The 6,363-nt window shown below is 46.5% G+C and overlaps 1 long non-coding RNA gene across 1 annotated transcript; it reads left to right on the forward strand.

The window, feature by feature from the left end:
• Positions 1-3,880: 3,880 nt before the first annotated feature.
• Positions 3,881-5,483, forward strand: LOC142502100 (uncharacterized). The gene is made up of 3 exons (XR_012803643.1): positions 3,881-4,613; positions 4,703-4,875; positions 5,001-5,483. It is a non-coding gene; the product is annotated as an uncharacterized LOC142502100 (long non-coding RNA).
• Positions 5,484-6,363: the final 880 nt, after the last annotated feature.

Genomic DNA, 6,363 nt, shown 5'->3' on the forward strand with positions numbered 1-6,363 from the left:
TATCTAAATATACCTTATCCTGACCTTGGTGCTCTCCTGTGCTTTCTTTCTTGGCAGTCTGGTCCACCGACGGAGTCTTCCAACGGTGGCCGTTTCTGAAGTGGGGGGAAGCACTTCGTGTCACAGGAGCTGTAAGAGGGTGGAGAGAAATTATCTACTCACCACCATCCTAGGAAGCAAGAGCGCGGACTGAATATCTTTTGACTAATTCACTTACCATTCACTGCTCACAGGGTAACAGTATCCATAGTTTTAAATGTCAGAAAACCTTACTTGGTTTGAATCTCGTGGATCACTGTAGTATTACCCGCCAGCTGCTCAAACTTTGTGGTGCCTTACGGGACCCGCAGGACCCAAAACCGATTTGTCTAGATTTAGTTAAATGGTTGTGTCTTAAACGTGACACCTTTAGAGTTTAACTTAATTGTGCAAATAAATGCACAAAGCAGCGCACTGCCCAGGGAAACAGGTGTATAAAAATAGAAAAATGTTTATTGTCTATCACATATGACAAACAAGGAGGTGTGGACCCTCCTACGCGTTTCACACAACATGGTGCTTTATCAAGGAGCGTTTGGATTTGAATCAGCGGCTGGACACGCCCATAAAGAAATCAGTTGGCTCCAGGAGTGGAGGGTAGTGGTGTAGATGGAGCACAGCTTCCAGACTCCCTGCAATGTGAAGCAGGGAAAACAAAACCAGGCCACTCCGCAGTAGTTTCAAATTTGTATTAGCCAACTAACACATACAGGGAAAAAAGGGGACAAATAGAACGCACCTACGCGTTTCGTACAGAGGTACTTTATACCTACACCACTCCATCTACACCACTACCCTCCTGAATTTACCTATGGATGGATTGCACGCTACTGATCCTGAGAGTGCCCCCTGAAGGAGCAGGTAAAGTGCCAATGTGCCTTATTCATATCCTGCTGTTATGGACATAGTTCCTTTTCATTATACTGTCAGGGTGATTATTGTGTACATCCCGGTGGTTGTCTCAACTGACTCCACTTGTCACTTCCCCTACAGTCATCACGCAGATTTATTGCATTATTGAGGGGCACTCCATCATCGCCGGACCTCCTAATCAAGGATCTTATTAACAATATGTTTAAGGATGCTACCTGCTCAATTCTGAGCACCACATACACCACATTCCTCTGGCTCCAGGAGTGGGTAAGATTCTTGGAAGATTTATTTCATCTATATGGACTGCCATCATTATTACAGAATTTGGTGAGTTTTGGACTTTTATTATACAGCTATCTCCAATGAGGTGCAGCAAAGTGAGTATATCTTCATCTTTTCTGTTACCTTCGGGAGGCTTATGCCATATTGAATTTGTTCACTCACCTAGTAATATACCCACTCCATAGTTGAGCCTTATCTGTATTTCATTATTTACAAATAGAAGATTACATTCCAGGACTGTTGGAGAACCCATTGTTTTCATATGTTTAACTTAATTGTAACACGTTATTTTTAATGTGTTCATATCCTTAAGATGATAAGATTTGGATAAGCTGACATTAACTTGGATCCTCTCAACATCAATGCAACCTTTGTTTTTCTTTGTTAAGGATTATTTGCTAGAAATAGCTATGTAATATACTTACCTAGGGAGATGAAGCGTGTATGCCTTTACTACTCTGTATACAGATACATTTCCAGAGTAAGCAACCTTTAATGAGATGCCTGTTTCCTTTGACTATATCCAGAAAAGTATATAAATTGAACACCTAGGACTGTTTTTTTATTTTAGTTTAAGTCACTCACCATTATAAGCGGTTATTTTATGATGATTTTTAATAAATGTTATGTTTTAACTTAATTTCATTGTCACAGATTTTGTAGTGCGCCGTATAGGGAGACTTTTCTGTGATACTTCTCTTGTACTATATGTTGAACACCCCCACCAACCTTTTTTCTTTTAGTTTTAGATGCACTTACCCCAGTCAGAGGGGGTCCATCAACAGTGCAAGATAGGGCGGGTTCATCATTGTTAACCAACAGCAGGAACACCCATAAGGCAAAGTTTTAGTTTTCATCACTTTTAAAGCTTACCACACATTTGTATCATTATTTTCTAACACATCATTGATTATTCATTGTTGCATTGTTTTGGTATTTTCTGCCCATCTTTTTATCATATAAAGGCATTTGCATTCTTATCTTGAGTTTTGAGCTCAGTCATACATTATTGCTATTAGAATGGGTTTAGAGAGCTTTGCAACTTAACCATTTGAGGTGCTTGGATAACTCTAGTACAGGCCTGCACAACATGCGGCCCGCCTGGCCTCTCTGTGCGGCCCGCATTGACTCCGGCCGGGCGCCATTTAATTAAATAAATAAATAAGTTTAAAAAATGGCGGCGAATCCACGCTGTCCCGGCGCGCATGCGCAGGGCAAGCAGGGCCCGCTCCCCCTTGCTCTCAACGTGAGACGGAGGGGGAAGTAACAGCCAGCTCCTCTGCGGCCTGCTTCCCACCGCTTCCCCCCGTGGCCAGCTTCCCGCTTCCCCCCGAGCCCACCCCCTGCGACTCCCCACCCCCGAGCCCACCCCCTACGCCCCCAAGCCCACCTCCTGTCTCGGGCAGCTGCCACGGGGATATCGGGGGCAGGGGGGGAAAGCGTCTGGCGGCAAGCTGCACCCACCCAGTCACTGTCACCCACCCAGTCACTGTCACCAACTCACTGTCAAGCACCCAGTCACTGTCACCCATCCAGTCACTGTCACCCACCCAGTCACTGTCACCCACCTAGTCACTGTCACCCAGTGTCACCCACCCAGTCACTGTCACCCAGTCAGTCACCCAGTCACTGTCCCCCAGTCACTGTCACCCACCCAGTCACTGTCTCCCACCCAGTCACTGTCACCCACCCAGTCACTATCTCCCACCCACCCAGTCACTGTCAACCACTCAGTCACTGTCTCCCACCCAGTCACTGTCACCCACCCACCACCATTCACCCACCCAGTCAGGGCAGGAGGGGAAAGCATCTGGCGGCAAGCTGCACTCACCCGGTCAAGGTAAGTCACTGTCACCCACCCACCCACTGTCACACCAGTGACTGTCACACTGTCACCCAGTGACTGTCACACTGTCAGCCACTCACTGTCACCCACCCAGTCACTGTCACCCTGTCACCCAGTCACTGTCACCCAGTCACTGCTACCCAGTCACTGTCTCCCACCCAGTCACTGTCTCCCACCCAGTCACTGTCTCCCACCCAGTCACTGTCTCCCATCCAGTCACTGTCACCCTCCCAGCCACTATCACTCACCCACGCAGTCACTGTCACCCTCCCAGTCACTGTCACTCACCCACGCAGTCACTGTCACCCACCCAGTCACCGTCATTCCCCCACCCATCGTCATTCACCCAAGGGGGGAGGGTGATGTGAGGTGCAAGGGGGGAGAGTGAAGTGAGCTGCAGGGGGGAAAGTGATGTGAGGTGCCAGGGGGGAGAGTGATGTGAGGTGCAAGGGGGAGAGTGATGTGAGGTGCAAGGGGGAGAGTGATGTGAGGTGCAAGGGGGAGAGTGATGTGAGGTGCAAGGGGGGAGAGTGATGTGAGGTGCAAGGGGGAGAGTGATGTGAGGTGCAAGGGGGGAGAGTGATGTGAGGTGCAGGGGGGAGATTGATGTGAGGTGCAGGGGGGAGAGGGATGTGAAGTGCAGGGGTGGTGGTATTGTGTGTTTGATGTGGAGGGGGGTGTATTATGTGTGTGGGTGAGAGATGGGGGTATGAGAGATAGATGGGGAGTATCGCAAAGGTTGATAGTGAGGGGTTCTGGGGGAGATGAGGATGATAATGAAGGGTGCTGGGAGAGATATGAGGATGATGAGGGGTGCTGGGGGAGATATGAGGATGATGATGATGATGAGAGGTGCTGGAGGAGAGATGATGATGTGCGGCCCAATTTTTTTTTCCTTGGAGCAGTTCGGCCCTTCTCACTTTACGAGTTGTGCAGGCCTGCTATAGTACTTTAAGTATCCTTGAGTACACTCTCACCATAGCATGTATTATAGTAGCCCCTTGCCTTTCTATGCAATTTAGCAATGTTGATATTGTTTCACCTTTCAGTTCATAGTAACGAATGGGTTAATAGATGAACATATGAGAGGGTTTAAATAGTAAGCAGGAAGATTAGGCTCCATAGCTCCTGAGGAAGTGACAATCCGGTCATGAAACGCGTAGGGAGGAGCCTATTCCTAACGTCAGTGGTTGTAGGACTAACCAGGAGTAAGCAGTGACGTCATCAGGGAAAGCGTAAAAGAGCTTGCGGCCACAAGGAGGGAGGAGAGACGCTTACCCGGCACTATTGAAAGCGGTTTTTCCCTAGCATGCTGCGGGTGGTAATTTTGTAATCGTAAGGACAGAAAAGACACATTGTGAGTGTGATTCTGTCTGTTTTAAGCATTTTTATTAAAGTGTTTGCAGTATTGCACCATCCTTTTTATATCTTCATTCTCAGGCATCATTGTCTGTTGCATGGTATGAAGCAAATAGGAGGCGGCTGGAGCTCCGCGTGGGGTTCGTGGATCCAGGAAGGAAGAAGTGGGTTAAAGAACAGATTCTATCCACTGTATGCAACATCATTTTATCCTGTAAGTAGGCATTATATCTAACTACCTGAAAAGTAATTACAAGTCCAGAATATTGCGCAATGGTATGTTGTCTTCTCTTTATTTAATAGGGAGACACGCATCAAGGAGAAGCTTAACCAGAGTTGTTACATTTGGATTAGAACATTGAGACATTCTATCTATTGGGACACTGTTGCTTGCTGCTGGGACATTCATTGGTATTTACAGTACCTTTATTTCACTCAGGCGCTGGGGACTGCATTTTTTCCTCTGTCTACTTCTTGTAAGTACTGTAGGATTACAATTTTATACAGATTGGACGGCGACCTAATCAGCCAATTTTATGTACAGTATATGTGGTTTTTAATCAATTGTATCTTTTTTCACTTCCCTATCCTTGTCTTCTAGATCTCTTGAGGCAATTCTTTCTCATGTAGCGATCATTGCATTGTGAGAATTAACAGTAGTACACTGAGATTTGACTCCAAAAGACTGTTCATGGTCCCAAGGTTCAGCAAAGTATCCGGTCGCTCCTGCTTCTCTTACCGTGCACCCCAAAACTGGAACAATCTACCGGAGACTCTCACAGCCACCACCAGTCTAAGTTCTTTCAAAACTAAAGCTGTCTCACATTTTAATCTGGTCTGTAACTGTTACATACACCTATAATATATATTATCAATATATATTATCTCTAACTGTGCATGCAATGTCTTGTATAAAATGTTTACCCTGTTCACTTATGGAACTATGTATTTGTAACCATTTGTAACCATGTATTATTTGTCATCTTAACTCTGTGTCCAGGACATTCTTGAAAACGAGAGGTAACTCTCAATGTATTACTTCCTGGTAAAATATTTTATAAATAAATAATTTCTTCTTTCTCCCTTTTTCCCCATGTTGTGATCATCATCTGACTTCTCCCGTGTGGAGTGGCTTGGATTCAGTAATCTGATTAAAAACCTCACGACATCACATGGTTTGATTTCATCATCCTATGGTGTGATTATAACAATTTATTGTGTTGCACATCAGAGACGCCGTTAAGAGTCAATTTATTTGCTGTATGTACTTTTCTGAACTGGTCGGTCGGATGATTTGTTTGGCAGCCATTGATAGTTTTATGATAAAGAAAAAAACAAGTGCAAATAACACCAGGGGGCAGGAGAAGCGGAGCACCCAGTCACGGGTTGGGGTAAGCGAGGAGTGCGCCGAGGATCACGGATCCTTACAGTACCCCCCTTTCAGGAGCGACCTCCGGGCGACTCAGGGATGGCTTGTGTGGATACTTGGCATGGAATAGCCGGACAAGCCTGGGGGCGTGAAGACGGTGGCGAGGAACCCATTAGCGTTCCTCCGGTCCGAAACCCTTCCAGTGTACCAGATACTGGATCGATCCCCTGGAAAACCTGGAGTCCAAGTTGGACTGGACCTCGTATTCTTCTTGGCCCTGTACAAGGACAGGAGCCGTAGACGAGGAAGGATGGGGGTCCTGGACAGCTGGCTTCAACAGGGATACGTGGAAGACGGAGGGAATCCTCATAGATGGAGGGAGGCGCAGCTGATATGCGACCGGGTTGACTTTTTCTGTGACGGAATACGGACCGATGAACCTAGGCACCAATTTCAGTGTAGGGACCTTGATGTTCTTAGAGGACAACCACACCCTGTCTCCTGGGTTGAACTCTTGGGTCTTTCTTCGGTGACGGTCCGCTTGTGCCTTTTGTCTGGTAGTTGTCTTTTTGAGGTTCTATTGGATCCCTCTCCA

Source organism: Ascaphus truei, chromosome 8 (genome assembly GCF_040206685.1).
Source record: "Ascaphus truei isolate aAscTru1 chromosome 8, aAscTru1.hap1, whole genome shotgun sequence".
In the NCBI taxonomy this organism is placed as follows: domain Eukaryota; kingdom Metazoa; phylum Chordata; class Amphibia; order Anura; family Ascaphidae; genus Ascaphus; species Ascaphus truei.